Source organism: Tursiops truncatus, chromosome 5 (genome assembly GCF_011762595.2).
Source record: "Tursiops truncatus isolate mTurTru1 chromosome 5, mTurTru1.mat.Y, whole genome shotgun sequence".
NCBI lineage: Eukaryota > Metazoa > Chordata > Mammalia > Artiodactyla > Delphinidae > Tursiops > Tursiops truncatus.
The window spans coordinates 4,497,241-4,516,825 of record NC_047038.1 but is presented as its reverse complement, the minus strand read 5'-3'; the positions used below and the strand labels follow the sequence as shown (position 1 = coordinate 4,516,825).

General features: G+C 47.7%; 3 long non-coding RNA genes across 4 annotated transcripts; 2 read left to right on the top strand and 1 right to left on the bottom strand.

Moving 5' to 3' along the window:
- Nucleotides 1-1,140: 1,140 nt before the first annotated feature.
- LOC141278737 (uncharacterized) lies at nucleotides 1,141-3,154 on the top strand. The gene is made up of 3 exons (XR_012331852.1): nucleotides 1,141-1,182; nucleotides 1,570-1,832; nucleotides 2,856-3,154. It is a non-coding gene; the product is annotated as an uncharacterized lncRNA (long non-coding RNA).
- On the bottom strand, nucleotides 3,085-11,568 carry LOC109548782 (uncharacterized). 2 transcript variants are annotated; one of them, XR_004526592.2, is made up of 4 exons: nucleotides 10,668-11,568; nucleotides 7,631-7,755; nucleotides 6,747-6,844; nucleotides 3,085-3,636 (listed from the first exon to the last, which is right to left on the bottom strand). It is a non-coding gene; the product is annotated as an uncharacterized lncRNA (long non-coding RNA). The 2 variants fall into 2 exon arrangements; XR_002174934.3 differs by lacking the exon at nucleotides 3,085-3,636 and having other exon boundaries at nucleotides 5,570-6,844; nucleotides 10,668-11,566.
- A 1,559-nt stretch (nucleotides 11,569-13,127) lies between these two features.
- On the top strand, nucleotides 13,128-17,391 carry LOC141278736 (uncharacterized). The gene is made up of 2 exons (XR_012331851.1): nucleotides 13,128-13,894; nucleotides 15,247-17,391. It is a non-coding gene; the product is annotated as an uncharacterized lncRNA (long non-coding RNA).
- The last annotated feature ends 2,194 nt before the right edge of the window (nucleotides 17,392-19,585 follow it).

Sequence of the window (19,585 nt, the reverse complement as noted above, 5' to 3'; positions counted from 1 at the left end):
GCATCTCAGTGTTCCCATTGTATTTTATACTTTTTTATGTTTCCTCCCAGTCTTAGAATCAGCTGGGATAAAAAAAAGTACTCACTGCTGGATGAAAATGCATGGATAAGAGCTGGCTCACTCCTTTCAGACTCTCCTAGCCTTTGAGATGATTGAGGCCCAGAGAAGTCAAGGAAAGTATCTAAGGTCACACAGCCTATTCATTAGTGGCAAAAATGGAAGTTGGACCCAGGCAGGCTGGTTCCAGCATCTGAGCTCTTAGCCACGCCCCTGGATGGTCTCATTTCTACAGGCAATTCTTTATTCATTCACTCAACAAACACTGTTTTGAGTTCATAACACGTGCTGGGTGCTGGTCTGGGCATGGAGGACACAGATGTGAATAAGACCCAGTTCCTGACCTCAAGGGACAGTGAGGAGAGAGACAGCTAAAGAGTTATCTAGGTTGTCACAAGAAAAAACTTGGCCTTCTATATGAGGTCCGGGGTTGGGGTGGGCAGTCAGGGAAGGCTCCCTGGAGGAGGTGATGACTGAGCTGAACCTTGCCGGATGAGTAGAAGAGAGAGATTTGACGGGAAGGGCAGTCCTGGCAGAGGGAACAGCAAGTGCAAACACACAGAGACAGAGACAGAGAGAGCGTGTAATACAGTGGGGTCATAATTGTGCAATCAACTTATGATAATTCAGTTTGGCAAACTGCATTTTACATTCTTAAAAGAAAAAGAAGTAGGCTAAGCACGAGATGGGAGCAAGGAGCCTGCAGCTGGGCTGTTGGTCTGGCTCCCACAGGGCTGCAGAACCTGGGCCTCTTGTTCTGCTGATGCTGGACTTAAAGTGGTGGGAACCTCTGGGCTCTTGACAATTTGAGGTTGAGGGGGAGGATGGGGGTGGGCCTCCCAAGCCACTTCAAAGACTGTGGCCTTTATCCTGGGGACCACGGGAGTCACTGATGGCTTCCTCAAATAAGTCAGAGTGGACTTTAACCCTGTGACCATTCGGTCACCCCACGGCCACTCAGCAGGTCCAGTCTGTACCACACTACCCCTAGTGGAGATCTCTAAGGATGTCACTGATGGGAGGGTCACCAGGATGACCGAGACTGACGACATAAATGTGCGCTGACCCCACTCTACGGAACCTGCCGAGGTTCAAGAGTTTGCCCGCTGGTCCAGGAGAGGCAGGGTCAGCCCCGCCCCCGCTCCCCCCCCCCCCCAACCCCCCCACCGCCGTCCACACCGGCTCTCAGGCCTCGGCTCCTGGACATGCCGCCTCTGGCCACTAGGGGCCAGTGTCCTGCAGTGGAACTGGCGTCCCACATGTGAGGGCCTTGAGCGAGTACCCTGGGCCTCAGTTTCCTCTTCTGGAAGCTGCAGCGGGGCTATGTGGGCTCAACAGAGCAGCAGAAACGTCCTGAGAACCTGCTGGGGGCTGGCCCTGGATCTTCCTAAATGACCTTCCCTACACAGCTCCCACCAAGCAGTCGGGGGGGGTCCATGCCCCCCACCCCTTGGAGCGCCCCTCCACCTGTTTTTTGGCTGATGGCATGTGGGATCTTCGTTCCCCCACCAGGGATGGAACCCGCACCCCCTTTAGTGGAAGTGCAGAATCCTAACCACTGGACCGCCAAGGAAGTCCCAGACCGCCTACATCTTGAAGTGGGTGCTGCCCCCCCTGCTAGCCCACGTGGAGGGTCCACTGGACAGCCAGCATCGACCGCGCGACCTGAACAAACCTCCAGGTGACTCCAGCTGAGGCCCCAGACAAGCCCAAACTCCCAGCCCACGGAATCTGTGAATTTAAGAAGTGGTGGTTTCAGGCCACGAAGTCTTGGGGTAATTTGTTCCACAGCCAGAGTAATGGGACCCCCATCCTACCCTTGGGAGGGGAGCAGCCCAGGAGTGGGACAGCAGAGTCACCCATCCCCACTGTGACCAGCACTGGGCAGGGGAAGTGCAAGGGCCTGGGGGCCGGGCGGAGGGGACGGAACCCTCCCCCTCCCCTCCCCCTCCCCCTCCCCTCCCCCTCCCCCTCCCCCTCCCCCTCCCCTCCCCCTCCCCCTCCCCTCCCCCCTCCCGGTGGAGCAGCCGCGGCAAGGATGCCGGCAGAGAGTCCGCAGGAGCACAGGCAGGGAGAGGTTCCTGAGAGTGCCAAGTCCAAAGTCGGGGGAGGCGGGAGGTGAGGGAGAGAAGGGGCGGGCCCAGCGGCCTTGGAATTTGTCCCCAGGAAGCTCTAAACAAGGCGAAGGGCGGGGCGGACTGGGGTGGATTTGATTGAGAGACTCTCTGAGGACGGGAGAGGGAGTGGGGGGAGTGGGGGAGGGTCCCGGTCAGAGGCCAGTGAACTGTGAGGTTACAGCCCCATAAACACTGGATCCCCCTTCCCAGGTAGGTGGGTCTGCCTTAGGATGGGGACATTCTGCAGGCTCCCCCCTCCCCTCCACCCTCTCTCCCTTCCCCCCGCCCCCCAGGCTCCGTTCCGTTTCCTGCCCAGCAGCCTTCCAGGGGCTGACCCAGCTCCCCAGACCCTTGACCCCATGAAGGAAATGCCCCAGACTGAAGCGGGCGCTCTGTTCTGGTCACTGACAGGGGGCACTTAGAGGGTACTTTTCCCCGACAGTTGCAGGGAGTAAGCCCACCCCGCGCGTCGTCCTGACCAAGTCGGATTTCTGAATGCCCCCTGGAACAACCAGACACACACACACACACGCGTGCGCGCGCACACACGCACCCCATGGTGGTGAAATACATGGGTACAGGGCTCAGACAGGCCTGGGTTCCATCCCTGTCCATCATTTACCAGCTGTGAACCCGGCCAAGTCCCAGACCCTCTCTGACCCTCAGTTTCCTCGTCTGCAGAGTGGGGTTTCTAAAGGCAACTGTTTCATGGGATTGTTGAAGAGCACCTGAGCCCCGGGGCACAGAGGCCCTCACGTGGTCGGCATTATTCACCAGCCAGCACCTTTCAAGCAAGGATTTTAGAAATTCTCTCTGAGCTAGCGGAGGGAGGAGGAGGCGTTGCCGAAGTATCAGCTCCCCTGGGCACCGGGCCGAACAGAAATAGAGACAAGGATTTTGGAGGAAGAGAGAGATGTCTTTTTTTTTCTGCCAGGCAGAAGGGAAGACACAGCAGGCTAGCGCCTCCAGAGCTGTGCCCCCCCTCCTTGGGAATCAATTACATGTGAGGCTCGCAGTCCGGGGGTCTGTGATAAGGATCAACGTAGTGAAGGTCTTGCATTCTTCCTTTCCTTTGCATTATTTCAAAAGAGTCATAGCTGGCGTCACAGCCCCATTAACACTGGATCCCCCTTCCCAGGTAGGCGGGTCTGCCTTAGGGTGAGGGGATTACCATACAATATAGCGTGGTAATGATTACCATACAGTATAACCTAAGAAGATTTATTACACATTTGACAACACTTCCCATGTAATTTTTTTTTTTTTTTTTTTTTTTGCGGTACGCGGGCCTCTCACCGCTGTGGCCTCTTCCGTTGCGGAGCACAGGCTTCGGACGCGCAGGCTCAGAGGCCATGGCTCACGGGCCCGGCCGCTCCGCGGTAATTGGGGTCCGACAGTCTGGTAATTGCGTCCGCTTGCCTCTGGTTTATTGGCCGGTGACCTTGTTTCTGAAATGCAAAAACTGTAGGGGGTGATTTCTTACGAGGGGCATGTAGAATGTAAGTGCCCGGACATAATAAGGTTAGGGGGTGAGAGGCACGGGATGTAACTCACACAGAGTTAGGGGTGATGGGTACTGAATGTGAATTGCACAGTGTCAGGGAGTGAGGTTAGCTTTCTAAAGTACAAATCTAGTTACTACAAATTAGTGACAGTTAAAGTAAACCAAGGCGTGATTAACTCTTTCAGGCCAGGTTATGTTTCTTCTCTAGCCTATTCACTGTTCCCTTTATTTTCCTTGTTCTCAGGGGAGGGAAAACTTCATTTCTATTTTTGCTGCAACAAATTCCCCACTGCTGGTTCATTCCCTCTATATCAATGGAGGAAGGGAAGCGGGCGTCGTTCCTGTCTGGCTGAGGACAAAGCTTCAGTTTTGCTCCACTTGACAAACACCAGCTGTCCGGCCCAGGGGCCCACCTATCTCCTATTTCAAATCCCCCCCTGAGAGACGTGAACCCCAAGAAGTCTTTACTGGGAGGATGAGGGACGACGGTCTGTCTTCTGTCGCTTCCTCAGGCTGGCAAGGGGTTCGCAGACCCTACCTAGTTGGGGTCACAGAGCTCTCGCCCTGTCTTATTAAGGGCCCCAGGGTGACATCTGTTCTGAGAAATGGCTGGAATCTTTGCGTCATCATTATCTTGATGTGAACCTATTGTAATCTGGAAGAGACAGAACTTAGCAAGTAGTTTAAAAAGACAGAGGCCAAAGATTAATAAAAGAATCATTGTAGCTGGGGGCCCAAGCAGGATGAAGAGCCATGGAACGTTTGGTAGTAATTTTGATCCTGATCTAGATAGAGACTGCGCTTGTGTTACCCTGTCTAAAGGAATGCAGTCATTTGGTGATATATATATAATTCTGTGTCCTCTTCTATTAGCCCATTGTGGTTGATGTAGGTGTAACAGACCCTGTTAGAAGTATTTGGAGGCGTGACAACCTAAACGTTAATAGACAAAATAGATCTCATTTCTTTTTAGGAGAATAAGCCTGAAACCCAGTCTAGGCCTGGTGCTTTGGGGAGACTTGTAGCCAGGTAGCCGGTTATCTAGTTTCATCAAAGTAGGTTTTAACCTTTGTTGTGGTATTAACATATAGATAACAGGAGCTATCGGTCACTACATATGTGTTTTCTCTTTTTGTTAACATATGATCTAAAGCAATTTTATCGTCTAAAAGTGTAATAGCTACAAGAAGAGACCTTTAAGAAGTAAGGTTGCAGTTACCAGCTGTCAGCAGACATTGTTTTGAAATTGGCCGGTGGCATCCCATATCTAAAACAGCTCAGAAAACTCAAGTTCTTAGCAATAAAAGGACTTGCCTAAAATCACACCATAGTGTCACCGTTAATGGTGTCAGTGTTTCTCTGGGTATGAGAAGATGCAAGAACTGGGGCTCGTAAAATCTTCTCCTGAAATTATTTAACTGTCTCAAGGCCTGTCCTGTCAGTTTTTCCCAGAGCACAGAGTCCCTCGTTTCAGCTCTCCACCCTGAAGTCCTTGTAGAGGGTGTTGAAGGTCACCAGCTACAACAGCTCATGATTTAATCCTTGTAGAAGTAGATGGCAAGTGTCAGTTTTCAGTCAGCAGGGCCCCTTTATGGTTGTAATTTCGAGCATGGTTTGGGGCATTTCCTGACCATTTTGTCCCATGGTGTTAGGAATGCTCCTTCCCAGGTCTGGTGAAGATTTTGCTGATAAGCCACTCCATGGGCTATTACTGGCCTAGGCCTTTCCTAGTGTCCAGAAGTCTCTGGACCACCTGTCTTCCTAGTCTCTTATGGTCCAGGACAATACTCCCTCTTGTTGCTTCTTCTCATATCTAGAGTTAGACTATTGCAATCACTGATCTCATATGGAACTCTATAGCATCATTTTATCAGAGGCTCTCAGTCACACACTTGGTAACATAAGAAACAATCATTTTTTTTGGAAATAGGCAGAATACAAATAACATAGCTGGCAGTATTAATAACGTCATAAGGAAGAAGTCAGCCAAGAACTTCCATTAGGGGCAGCCCGGTATATCCCAGGTCGTCTGACTTAGTCTGTTCTGTACCAATCCCTATTCTTCAGGGAAATTATATATTGGCATTGTCCACAAGGTACTCAGCCCAGTTTTTCAGCGTTACTAGACTGATTGTCCTTAGTATGATTGAATTGTTCCCAGCCTTTAGAGGAGCCTTTAACCTTAAATTACCATAGGCTGGTGTTAATTACATAAATCCATCCCATAATTGTGGGAGGTTTTATTCCTCGGCTGAAATTTTGCTTGTTGCTCTGATTGAACTCTGAGTAATAGAGGAAAATTCGTATGTAGGGTCAGGGTCAGAGCAGGTATTATTAATTGGTCAGGTGAGGGGATCTCATCCAGTCATATCAGTAGTGGCCTGAACATGACTATAATTTTCCTTTTAAGAAAAATTTCCTAAGAGGCAGCCAATTAGAGCCTTGGAGTGGAGAAGTCCACTCAGGTAACCCAGAAGTACTAGACATAGGTAATTGGCCACAAACCCAACAACTGGATTGATTTTTAAAACTAGCATAGGGGCTTCCCTGGTGGCGCAGTGGTTGAGAGTCCGCCTGCCGATGCAGGGGACGCAGGTTTGTGCCCCGGTCCAGGAGGATCCCACATGCCACGGAGCGGCTGGGCCCGTGCGCCATAGCCGCTGGGCCTGCGCGTCCGGAGCCTGTGCTCCGCAACGGGAGGGGCCCCAGTGGTGAGAGGCCGACACACCACAAAAAACAAAAACAAAAACAAAAAACTAGCATAGCATCGTGCCTATGGTAGAAAAACATTTGATTCATATGCAAAGGTCCAAGAAGTCGAGAAAACATTATAAATGAGCGTATGAGTCAGGTCCAGGATCTTGGGGAAGCTGTCTACTTCTGATGTTGTCTTTTTCTCATCCTCGTGTGAGTGTAGTTTCTCCTCTGTTTGAGCGTTGTTTTAAGGTGATTTTGAGGTCAGCCATCCTCTCTATAGGCCAGTCCAGTGCAGGGGCCCTTTGTGAGTGGAAATTAATCCAAGAGTTAATTCCCTTTAGTTTTACTGTGTATGAGTTAGTTAAGAGTACCTGATAAGGGTCCTTCCATCCAGTCTGGAGATAGTCCTTTAAATTATGTCTTTTCCAGTATGTATAATCCCCCGGTTGTAGGTCGTGGGGTATCTGATCTTCATCCAAAGAAAAATGACGGAGAGAAGCTTTAGAAACAAACTTAGAGTGCCCTTTAATAATTCAATTAAACTTTTTAGCAATAGAACATAACTGCAAGGAACTATCTGGGAAGTGAGTCTTGGTAAACACAGACCTTAATGAACAAACCTAGAATTTAATATTCAGTAAAACATAATTGATTTTCTTCATTGTGAGGGCATTAACCCCGCAACCAGGGAAGGCTTTATCCCATCAAATAAAAAATGAGGTTTATCAGGGAGCCGGAAAACGGCAAGCAGCCATCTTGGATTTTCCATAGCCCTGACTGTTTGATTGACAGCTGTTGTTTACCCATTTTAAATTCCCTGATTTAGGAGTAGACTGTTGTCATGTTTAAGGACAGTCAGGATGGCAAAAGTCTGACAATGAGAGGTTAATTTTTGTAGAAGCAGAATGAATTTTATCTACGGGTGCCAAGATCTTCATAGATCATTGTGAGATAGTACTTATTTACTTTACCTAAGTAACAAAAGATTTTAAAAGCAAATGTGAATCACTTAAAGGCAAAGAAATTTACATAGTCTGTTATTAAAGCAGCATCCCAAGAAAACTTTGTTCTCTTAACAGAGAGAGAGAACCAAATTTCAGTCTGGTCTCAATAAACTTGGCCTGATGATTTATACAACTGTAATGGATCATATAGGCTTTTTGCTTCCTGAAACTTTTAGAAGGAATCTCAGACTGAACTTTTAAAAGGCCTCCCAGGAAAGTCCCACCAAAGGCTTGTCACAGATTTCGCTTACCAGATATAGGTGAATTCCTCCCTTTTCAAGGTCCCGAAAATACCTTGAGATTTCTGTACCTGTTAGTGAGGTAGCCTTCCTAATTTATCTGATAAAGGTGCTGGGGACCTAAGAGTTTCCAATCTCTGGAGGGAGCAAATAGAGAGAAAAGATAAATGTTTTAATTTTACCCGTAGGTGTAAATTACCAAATTGTTGTAAACCACAAGTAGCTTGAGGAGAAGAGCTTCTTTATATCCAGTTTAGCATTATGGGCTGAAAGTCAGAAACTTGTATTTATCCAAAAGTTCTTTTTATATATCTTCTTGAAGAAGAAGCATCTTTGCAAAAGCTTCAGAGTGAAACTGTGTCTCTAATGACAAAAGACTTACGGCAAGTTTAAAACTCTGATTACAATGTAATTTACAAGGTAACTTGGTTACTGTTGTGACGTATGATGCTTAAGATAATAACTAGAATTATGACTGATAACATTTTACCAGGACATCAGAATATTTTTGAAACTCCATATGATTTCTAGACTATCTATATTAGTAACAATTACCATACAATATAACCTAAGAAGATTTATTACACATTTGACAACACTTCCCATGTAATTTTAACATACCAAATGAACCTAATTAGTGTAACATCTCTCTTTGGGATGTTTCAGAGGCCGTTGGAAGCACCCCAAAGTTAGCTAGAGGTCAAAGAAACTTCATTACAATCTGATTTGGGAAGTTTTATCAAAAACACAAAAGGGTTTAGAACACTCAGTCAGAGAAGATCATACATCGCTGTGAAACGATTGCTTTTCACTTACCCAAAGGACAATAAAAGATTTAAAGGCAAATATCGAACTGATCACTTAAAAGGTAAAGAAGCTTAAAATCTGTCATCCAAGGCAGTTCAACACCTTAAGAAAACTTGTACCATGCATAAAACTCTTTTCCCAGGGTCCACTTTCCACAAACCTTTTTTATCACTTTCTGTATCCATCACTTTATTTTCCCATTCAGAAACAGCCACCTGTAAATCAGACCTGCTTCCTTTTCCCTTAATAAAATGCAATTCCATTGCTCATACCTTCTTTACTAAAAACACACATCCTACTTTCCTTAAGCAACCATGAACTGTCCTTTATATCAGCACTCTGTAGACTGGTACATCCAAATAATATTTAAGGAATGTGCTTTCTTATAGAAAATATCTCAGTGTGGCACCAAACACATTTTTTAATAGTTCTAAACCTTTTGTTTCTCTGTACAAGGAAGCCGAGGTTCAGTAATTAATGTTTCAGTATCTTATTTTATTTGGAAATGGCCTAGTTATTTAATAACTTGCATCCTTTAACTTAATTTAGCACAACTCTAAATTTTCAAGTTGTCAGGTATCTGGAGAGATCATTCTTAAGTAAATGTTCCTAAAACGTAAGTATTCCTAAAAAGTTCACCCAAAGCTCTTATCTCATTTGCAATTTTTTTTCTTAAAAGTTTCTTCACATCGAGTTATTTTCATTGCTGACAAATTTGTAACAGATATAAGATCTTATTTAGTTTATATTAAACCTAGGCACAATAAAAGTATTATCCTTAATGTTGATGGCTCTAAAGACATGTCTATATTAATTAATTAACAACCATTAATACCAGGTATTTTTAATATTGAATAATTCCCAGGTCACGTGAACCTGAAATTTATTTAATTTTTCTTGTATTTAGAATTGTTTGATTTGTAAGTGCTTTTCTTTCAAGCCAATTAAATAGAGCTCATTTACAAATTATCCTCAGCAATATTATCCAAAGACAGAAACATATACTGAGACATACACAGGTATCCAGACAGACAGAGATCTCGTCGTTTCCACTTGAGATTTAAAATGTCTCTTTGCCTCTTTTTTTTTTTTTCTTGGCTTGAAGCTCTACTAATTAACCCAAGGCTGAAGTCTCAGGCAAAGTGGGCTTTGTTTGTATCTCAAGGACATGATAACAGTTAACTTCAAGCCTTGTCCTAGGCATATTTTTGTTCTCTCAGGGTCAGAATTTTGGAGAAAAGTATTTTAACAAGCTAGCTTTTTCTAACTGCACATGCAAAAAGGACTGGTTTTGCAATTTTAAGAAAAGCTTTATTGTAACCAGTTTTCTCCAGAGTCTGAAGAATATTGTGGCCATACTGTCAAAAATCATCTTTCTCTTTCTGTGGTCATGGTTGCACAGCTAAAATTTAAACCAGAGAGTGCTCAAATTGGCTCTGATAACAGGAGCAGACTGGCTGATAAACTTGCCCCAGCAGGGATTGTCCTTCTGGGGAGGTGCGGTCTTAGTTTGATCAGAAGAATCTGGGGGTGAGGGAACTTGCAGGACTGGGGAAACCTTCCCACTCCCCTGAGAGTTGGGAGAAGTTAGAAGAGGATCCTTTAGAATGTCAGGAGAGTTTCTTTTCTTTTCTTTTCTTTTCTTTTCTGATTCCTCAGGCTTTTCATTATGGGGCCACCTACAGCAGGATTATAATAAAAGGGGCATAAAGTCCTGAACATAAGGGAACCTCAGTCCATTTTTCCCATCCCGTGGCCATAAAGATCTAATTGTAGGAGACCCATTTCCAGGCCATTTCCTTTGTCATTGGATCATAGCTATAGGTGGACCAGTCATTTAAAATTTTCCCTGAGTGTTCCCAGGTGGGTGGAACCTTAGAGGAAGCGCTTCCCATTTTGGCTCGAGCAGTGGGTAACAGACATTTGATATTAGCACGCTCAAATCAAAACAAACCTTCACCTCATCAGCTGGAAGTCACACATAAAACATAAACCATAAAAGGAAACAGCAAAGGGACGCTCAAAAAAGAAAAAGAGAATCATATGGCGGAGACCCGCCCAAACGTGATTTGAGTCCCACTCGACCTGGACCGTTGCCCCAAGGCGGCGTCTTACATCAAATCTCCCTTTGCAGGGAGCATTCCACATCAGGATTTCCCTTTGCACGAAATCCTCAAATTGGTACCTTAGTTCCCCTTAAGGGGACCGTCGAAGGTCACGGAGCGCAGTCCGGGAGACTCACCGTAGGTGCTGACGGGTGCGTCGCGACTTCCCTACGTCCTCTTTCTGATCCTCCAATATTCAGTGTTTTCTCGGAGTGGAAGTCCAGGCCGGCGCGGCCAAGAGAAGGTGTCCTCAAGGCAAAATGAGCCTCGGCAGCTGCTAGGTCAGCCTCTCCCCCGTTCTCCGCCGCAGCCGACAGGCCGGGTGCGATGGGGCACAGCCCTGCGGCAGGGAGTCCCTGGCGATCTGGCCTCAGAGAAATCCTCCAACCCTCCGCTCTCCCGGAGGAGCCTGGCGTGCAGAGAGATCCCCGAGCTTCCGATCAAGCCGAGGGGCCCTGCGGGGCTGCCTGTACGCGAGCAGACCCCGGACGAGCCCCCATTTTGTTGCCGAAGTATCAGCTCCCCTGTGCACCGAGGCCGAACCGAAATACAGAGACAGGGATTTTGGAGGAAGAGAGAGAGATGGCTTTATTTTTCTGCCAGGCAGAAGGGAAGACACAGCAGGCTAGCGCCTCCAGAGCCGTGCCCCCACTCCTTGGGAATCAGGGAAGATTTTATATGTGAGGCTCGCAGTCCGGGGTCTGTGATAAGGATCAAAGTAGTGAAGGTCTTGCATTCTTCCTTTCCTTTGCATTATTTCAAAACAGTCATAGCTGGCGTCAGGCCACCCCGGTAATTGGGGTCCGGCAGTCTGATAATTGTGTCCGTTTGCCTCTGATTTATTGGCCAGTGACCTTGTTTCTGAGATGCAAAAACTATAGGGGGTGATTTCTTTTCTTTTTTTTTTTTTATAAATAACAATGGAATTTATTTATTCTTTTTACATCTTTATTGGAGTATAATTGCTTTACTATGGTGTGTTAGTTTCTGCTTTATAACAAAGTGAATCAGTTATATATATACATATGTTCCCATATCTCTTCCCTCTTGCGTCTCCCTCCCTCCCACCCTCCCTATCCCACCCCTAGGGGGTGATTTCTTACGAGGGGCATGTAGAATGTAAGTGCCCGGACATAATAAGGTTAGGGGGTGAGAGGCACGGGATGTAACTCACACAGAGTTAGGGGTGATGGGTACCGAATGTAAATTACATAGGGTCAGGGAGTGAGGTTAGCTTCCTAAAGTACAAATCTAGTTACTACAAATTAGCAACAGTTAAAGTAAACCGAGGGGTGATTAACTCTTTCAGGCCAGGTTATGTTTCTTCTCTCGCCTGTTCGCTGTTCCCTTTGCTTTAGTTGCTCTGGAGAGAAGAAGGAAGAAAAGTCTCACTTCTATTTACATTGCAACATGATTAACTCTTTCAGGCCAGGTTATGTTTCTTCTCTAGCCTGTTCATTGTTCCCTTTATCTTCCTTGTTCTCAGGGAAGGGAAGACTTCACTTCTCTTTTTGCTGCCACAGAGGGAAGGGAGCCAGGCGTGTGTGCGTGTGTGTGTGTGTGTGTGTGTGTGTGTGTGTGAACCCCCCTGTGGATCATAAATGTAGACTCGCTGTGTCTATACTCGCCTGTGGCTCTGTGTCCAGTCCCCACCCCTGTGAAGCCTCGGGAAGGTTGCAGATGGACAGCCCGGCGTGTCCTCCGTTTCAGGCCGTGCCGGGCCTCCCTGTAATAAAGACCTGTTTCTTCCTGGCCGCGCACTTGGCCTGGAGACTGAGGGTTCACTGAGCAATTCTGAGCTCCCGCCTGCCCGCCCCGGACACACTCGGGCCTTCTGTTTGCCCACAGCGGCCTGTGGGACGCTCACAATGCGGCCCTGTTCTCCCCTCCGCTCAGCCGCCGCCCCTCCGGGCTCTCTGGGAGGAGGCTGTGCACGCTGGGGGAGGCTGCCGTTACCGGTTTCCAGGAAGACACGCGCGCGCGCTGTGTGCGGCTGGAGACAGGGCACCTCCCCCGTTGGCAGCCCCTTGGAATTAGGGGGTGATTTGTTAAGGGCAAAACACGTGTTCCTCAGGCAGGGCCGCCGGTCAGCTCGCTCAAGGGCAGGCTTCCCTCTGCTGAGCCCGGCACGTGCTGAGCCCACTCGGACACTGGGCCTCGGCATGGGCTGTTCCTCTGATCTTCGCGGGGCTGCCTCTCGGTCGCCTGCAGGCCTGAGCTTAAGCGGTTCCTCCTCGGGTTGGGATCTGCCGCCATTGACCGCTGTCTGTCTCGCGGCCCTGTTGGATTTTCCCCATATATTTAGCATCTCTCTTGTCCCTCGAGAGGGTGAGCTTCGCGGATCACAGAGCTGTCTTGTTCATGCGCGTCCCCAAAGTGCAGCACAGTGCCTGGCTCAAGAAGGCCACAGTCGAATCTAAACTATGACACAGATGAACCTATCTACGAAACAGAAACAGACTCCCAGACGTAGGGAAGAGTCTTGTGGTTGCCAAGGGGGAGGGGGTTCGGGGAGGGATGGAGTGGGAGTTTGGGATGAGCAGATGCAAACTGTTGTATAGAGAATGGGTCAACAACAAGGTCCTACTGTAGAGCCCAGGGAGCTATGTTTAATATCCTGGGATAAACCATACTGGAAAAGAATATGAAAAAGAATATATATATTTGTATAACTGAATCACTTTGTTGTATAGCAGAAATTCACACATTGTACATCAACTATACTTCACTAAAATTAAAAAAAAAAAAGGCCGCAGTCAAGATTTACTAGATGAACGAATGAATAAACCAACCACCCTATTGAGAAATCAACCTATGAGTCAGTGAGGCCAGGATTCAATGGATCAATTACTGCGTTAATGAGATCAGGGCACACAGGCAGGAATCCTTGCCTGATACGTCTGTCTTTAATCGTCTGGTCTTCCCCACTTCACCTCTAAGCCCTTCCAGGGCAGTGGAGGGGCCAGGGGATGGCACAGACGGAGCTAAAGCCATGAGAGGAGACAGGCAGGAAAAGAGGCCGGTGCTTCCCTGGAGGCGCGGGGACTGGGAATGGGGCTCTTAAGGGAGGGCTGGTCAGGGAAGACTCCCTGGGGGAGGTGAGATAATCCCTGGGTGGAATCCCAAGAGAGATACTGCCGTTCAGCAGGGGGTGGGAGCTGTGTGGCTCTAGCCTTGGGCTCAGCAGGGTTGGTGCAAGAATGAGGCCTGGATTTGCTCTGCACGGTCTCAAGAAAACCAGGGTCAGTGGAGGACGCCCAGGAGGACCCATTTCATTTCAACACAGGGGGACTTGTCCCAGGACAGAGCCATGCAAAGATGGAATGAACTGTCAGAGAAAGGAATGAGCTCTCTGTCCCTGGAGGTATGTAAAGCTACATAAGGAGAGGAGGGAGGGGTTAGCCTAGGCAGAAAAGCTGCAAAATCTGTTGTAATCCAGAGAATCTACAGATCTATAATAGAAACCTGTCTAGTACAGGCAGACGAGGTATTTATCAGGTAATAACCGTACACTACTAATATAAATACACATACAGATGATCGTTACAGTTTTTTTTATTTTGTGAATAATGGAAAACATCCTGTCTCCTAAATTCCACCTTTTGAAAGTTATCTTTATGCAATCAGCATGTGTGTATTCAGGCCCTTGGCTGTAAGAATGCTCAATGCAGTATTGTTTGCAACAGAGGAAAAATTGGAGACAGCCTGAAAGTTCATGTATATGTTCATTTTCTGTCTCCCTCTAGATTGAGCTCCAAGAGGGTGGGCCCTTGTCTGTCTCATTCACTGCTCTATCTGTCATATCTAGTGGGTATACGAGATACAATGCAATCTTTTTTTTTTAAGTTTTGTATTCTTTGATGAGAGGGAGGGAAAGGGAGAGTGGGAGAGAGAAATGCAAGAAGTGCATCAAAATGTTAACAGCGATTGTTCCTGGGAGATGGAATTAAATTTTGTTTTATGCTTTGTTGTACTATCTGCAAAAAACATGTATTATGTTTATAATGTGAAAAAACTTTAAGTAAAAATAGAATGACATCAGGGTAAAAAAAATTGCTTCATTTGCTGAGCTCTGAGAATAGATTTTTAAAGCCAAACTGAATCGCGTAAGACTATCAGAGCGTCCCTGGTGGCAGCCTTTTGCCATCTGGCTAGGATAACACGAGAACAATCCAACTCATCTGGGTGGGGAAGAAAATAATTTGCAGTTTCGCAGTGGCCGCCCCTAAAACCATGCCCTCCTCCCAAGGTGGCTTTTTTTTTTTTTTTTTTGCGGTACGCGGGCCTCTCACTGTTGTGGCCTCTCCCGTTGCGGAGCACAGGCTCCGGACGCGCAGGCTCAGCGGCCATGGCTCACGGGCCCAGCCGCTCCGCGGCGTGTGGGATCCTCCCGGACCGGGGCACGAACCCGCGTCCCCTGCATCGGCAGGCGGACTCTCAACCACTGCGCCACCAGGGAAGCCCCCAAGGTGGCTTTTTTATAACCTCCTTTGGGTGCAGACTTGACATTTATCTGTGCAAACAAGGCACCCACGCTGTTTGGGTATTCCAAAGCACTTCTGCTCAAGGCAGATAACAAAACACAGATAACTCCACTAACAGGTCTCTGCCTTCGAATTTGTCTTCCAAAACAAGCAAGCTCTCTCACTGTTTGGGGAGAAACCAACCTGTTTTGAATTGTTCAAGACTGTGAGATGGCCCTCTCCATTTCTCCAGGGCCAGAGGGATTAGCTTCCACGCAGGGCGCTCAGAAGGATGGCGGTCACCTGCTGGAAGTCACCATCACCACTTACCATCTGGGAAGGTGCAGAGCTCCCTATCACTGGAGGTGTGCCAGCCAAGGCGGGGAAACCCCTTGTCCGGGGCATTATATAGGGAATTCGAGGGTCAGGTTAGGGGCCGTGCCAAGGGCTGAATTGTGTTTCCTCCAAATCCAGATGCTGCAGCCCTAACCCCCTGTACCACAGAATGTGACTCTGTTTGGAGATGGACCTGTAAAGAGGTGATCAAGTTAAAATGAGGTCACTAGGGTGGGCCTTAAGCCAATAGGACTAGTGTCCTCATAAGAAGAGATTAGGACCCAGACACACACACAGAGAAGGTGATATGGAGACACAGGGAGAAGAGAGGCTTCAGCTTGATCTTGGACTTCCAGCCTCCAAAACTGTGAGCACATGAGTTTCTGTTGTTTAAGCCCTGTCTCTGTGGTCCTGTGTTATGGCGGCCCTGGCAGAGAGGGTACTAGTGTCTCCACTGTCCGGGTGAGAGAGCCATGCTGGTGGGGCAGGGGGAGGGCGAAATGATACGCCCAGGGTCCCACAGCTACTGGCAAGTCCAGATTCTAGTCCAGGCAGACCTGCCCCAAGTCTTTCTGCTGTACTTGTGATTCGCCATGACGGACGCCCTGGCAGGACTTTGTACAAGATTCTAGAACTGTCTAGAGGAGGAAGGGGACTTGGGGACACCCAGGGAAGCCTTCCTAAAAGAGGTGTCGCTTAAGCCAGGCTTGGAGGAAGAAACCCTCAGCAGGAGAGAGGAGGAGGCCGTCATCCTCCAGGACAGGATGTCCTGTCACGTTGCACAGAGAGAAGCATGTGCAGACACCACCCACCCCGGCAGTGGGCTCCCAGGTTCTGACTCCTGGAAAGAGACCTGGTTCTAATCGCAGCCCTGCCTCTTTCTGGCTGTGTGCTCTCAGAGGAGTTATACAGCCTGTCTGAAAAAGCTGTTGAAAGTAAACGCCCCTCACAGGATGCATTCATTCCTCAGGTGTGTATTTCTCGTGCACCTGCTGTGCGCCAGGCGCTGCTGTAGGCACTAAGGAAAGAACGGGGGACAGAGTACTGCTCCGGACCTATCATTCTAGCCAAGGACCCACAGGGAGGAGGGGAATGTAGCCACGTGGCCAGGGAGGCCTCTCTGCAGAGGGGCACTCTGCAGAAGTCTGTGGGTGGAGAAAAGAAACAGCGATGAGGGCGCGGTGCTCACCGCCGGCCTGCATCCGTGCTGTTATTTCTAGACACGCCCCCTCTTCCTGCCGCTGCAGCTTCCGTCCGGCCACTCCTAGGATCGACCGTCCCAAGCGCCTCTCCAAACCACCTGCTACTTTCTTGACATCAAATCCAAGAAACAAGCCCTCCTCTTGGCTTAAACCTGAAGTGCTAGTGACCAGAAGGGACCTCAGAAAGGACCGCACGTCTCTGTCACCTCCAATGAGCTCCTCGTTTGCCCCGACCTGGGGACCGAGGGCCCCTGTCTGGTGTCCCTGCTGTTGAAGAGATGGCTTCCCAGGGAGCTGGCACCCCATATTGGAGGGAGGCTGAGGCAGCCAGCCGGCTCTGATGAGCCCTGCTCAGATCCAAGGGCTGGTTCCCCTGCCAGGGTGACAGAGCCATTCCCGCAGCTGGGGGTGTGCAGAGTCCTCCAGGGGAAGCTGGAACCAGGCCAGTCAAGGAGAGGCAGGCAAAGGAGCCCACTAGCTCTCTCTGGGTTCTCACTTTTCTTTCAAAGCCTCCAGCCCATTGCCCGGGGGTGGGGGGGGCGGCAAGGTGCACTCAGCCTGCTGGAAAAGTCCAGGCTTCCTTCTTGCCAGCTGCCTCCTTGGAGAAGCCTCCGTGACTGGAAAAGCCAGGGTGCTCACAGCCAGGTGGGACCTGAAGATCAAACCGACCAAGGCCTTGCCCTATTTTTACACCAAGTTGTTCGGGAACTTTTGGTTGTTGAGTTGTAATAGTTCTTTATATAGTCTGGATTTTAATTTCTTATCAGATGTATGATCTGCAAATATTTTCTTCCATGCGTTGTCTTTTCACTCTGTTGATGGTGTCCTTTGATGCATAAAAGTTTTTAATCTTGATAAAGTCCAATGTACCTATTTTTTCTTTTGTTGTCTGTGCTTTTGGTGTCATATCCAAGAAATCATTGCCAAATCCAATGTCATAAAGCTTCTCCCCAATGTTCTCTTCTAAGCGTTTTATACTTTTAGGCCTATGTTTAGATCCATTTTGCAAGCTGTGCCGTGTTGCAATCAGGCTTCCGTTTGAAAAATAATCTTCTCTATAGCTTTAAAGTGATACCTTTGTACCGGTGATGCTTTGTACCGGCATTGTACCGGCAATGGTGTTAAATAAGGGTCCGGCTTTTTTGTTTGTATGTGGATATTCAGTTTTCCCAGCACCGTTTGTTAAAAAGACTGTCCTTTCCCCATTGGATGCTCTTGACACTCTTATTGAAAATCATTTGCCCACGTATTCGAGGTTTTATTTCTCGGCTCTCTATTCTATTCCATTGGTCTACATGTCTTTCTTTAAGCCATTACCACCCTGTTTTGATAACTGGAGTTTTATAATAAGTTTTGAAATCAGGAAGTGTGAGACTCCTAACATTGTTCTTTTTCAAGATTGTTTTCACTATTCAGGGTCTGTGAGATTCTATATGAATTTTAGGATGGATTTTTCTATTTCTATAATAAATGTTATTGGGATTTTTGTGGGAATTGCACTGACTCTGTAGATCACTTTGGGTAGTATTGATGTCTTAACAATATTAAAGATAAATTTTTTTAAATGGCCTTTAGTCATGCAGCTGCTGTGGAAAACAGTTTGACAGTTCCCCAGAAAGTGAAACAGAATTACCAGATGACCCAGCAATTCCACTCCTAGGTTTGTACCCAAAAGAGCTGAAAGCAGGAATCCAACAGATACTTATATACCAGTGTTCAGCATTATTCACAACAGCCAAAAAGATGGAAGCAGCCAAAGCGTCCATCAGCGGATGAATAAACAAAACATGGTCAATCCATATGATGGAATAGTATTCGGCCATAAAAAGGAATGAAGTTCTGACACATGCTACGCAATGGATGTACCTTGAAAACACCATGCTAAGTGAAATAAGCCAGACACAAAAGAGCAAATACTGTATGATTCTACTTAATGTGAGATGCCTAGAATAGACAAATTCACAGAGGCAGAAAGTAGAATAGAGGTTATGTGGGGTGGAGGGCAGGGAGGAGTGGGGAGTTATTACTCAGTGTGTCAGAGTTTTTGTTTGGGATGATGAAAACAGTTGCGGAAATAAATAATGGTGATGGTTACACAACATCAGGCTATTATAATTTTTTAATTTTTTTTTTTTAACTCTTGTTTTTCTCTTAGGCAAATTAAAAGTTCATCAAAATGCAAATAAGTGTGCTCCTGCTGGGGTGAGATTAGAGGTGAATTTTTTCTTTCTTTCCCTATTTTATTTTATTTTTTATTTTTTGGACGTGCCACCCGGCTTGTGGGGTCTTAGTTCCCCGACCGGGGATCGAACCTGTGCCCCCTGCCGTGGAAGTGCGCAGTCCTAACCACTGGACCGCCAGGGAATTCCCTTTCTTTTCCTATTTAAAAAATGTCGATGTGCTTTATTGTATTGCTTTTATGATCAACTCTATGTACATGTAATTGTCAACACATCCAATGGAGGTACTTTCCTTATCACCTTCCAGCCCGACCCCGGATACCCGGGACCTGAGCTTATCCGGGGAGCACGGTATGCAGTTGACAACTGTCCTTTCTTGTTATTCTGAGTCAGCAAGATTCAGGCAGGGAACAAGGCACCCAGGTGAAAGCGCAGGCCTGACCTCCCCACATCTTGGTGACTCAGTGGCTGTAAGCGCCTCTCCTCCTCCCAGCCCCTGCCCTGCACAGATCAGCCTCCAGGCTGGAGAGGATGAGCACAAAGAATGTCTGTTTCCCCACAGGCCGGGAACGGCCTTCTCCACCCAGATGCGGATTCCTGAAAACGCCGTGGCACGGAAGCTCTAATGAAACGGGAAGGCACCCTGTGTCAGCTATCAGTGATGCCACCACAGAACAAGATCTGCAGGCTCATCAGCCCCGTGGCTTCCAGATCAGGGGAGGAGAAAAGGTTTGGGAGTCCATTTAGGGCTGCTGACTCTGTTCCTCCCCACCAAGGACATTTTGTTTAAGACTTTCATCTAGTGGCTTCCCTGACGGTGCAGTGGTTAAGACTCCGCACTTCCACGGCAGGGGGCACAGGTTCGATCCCTGGC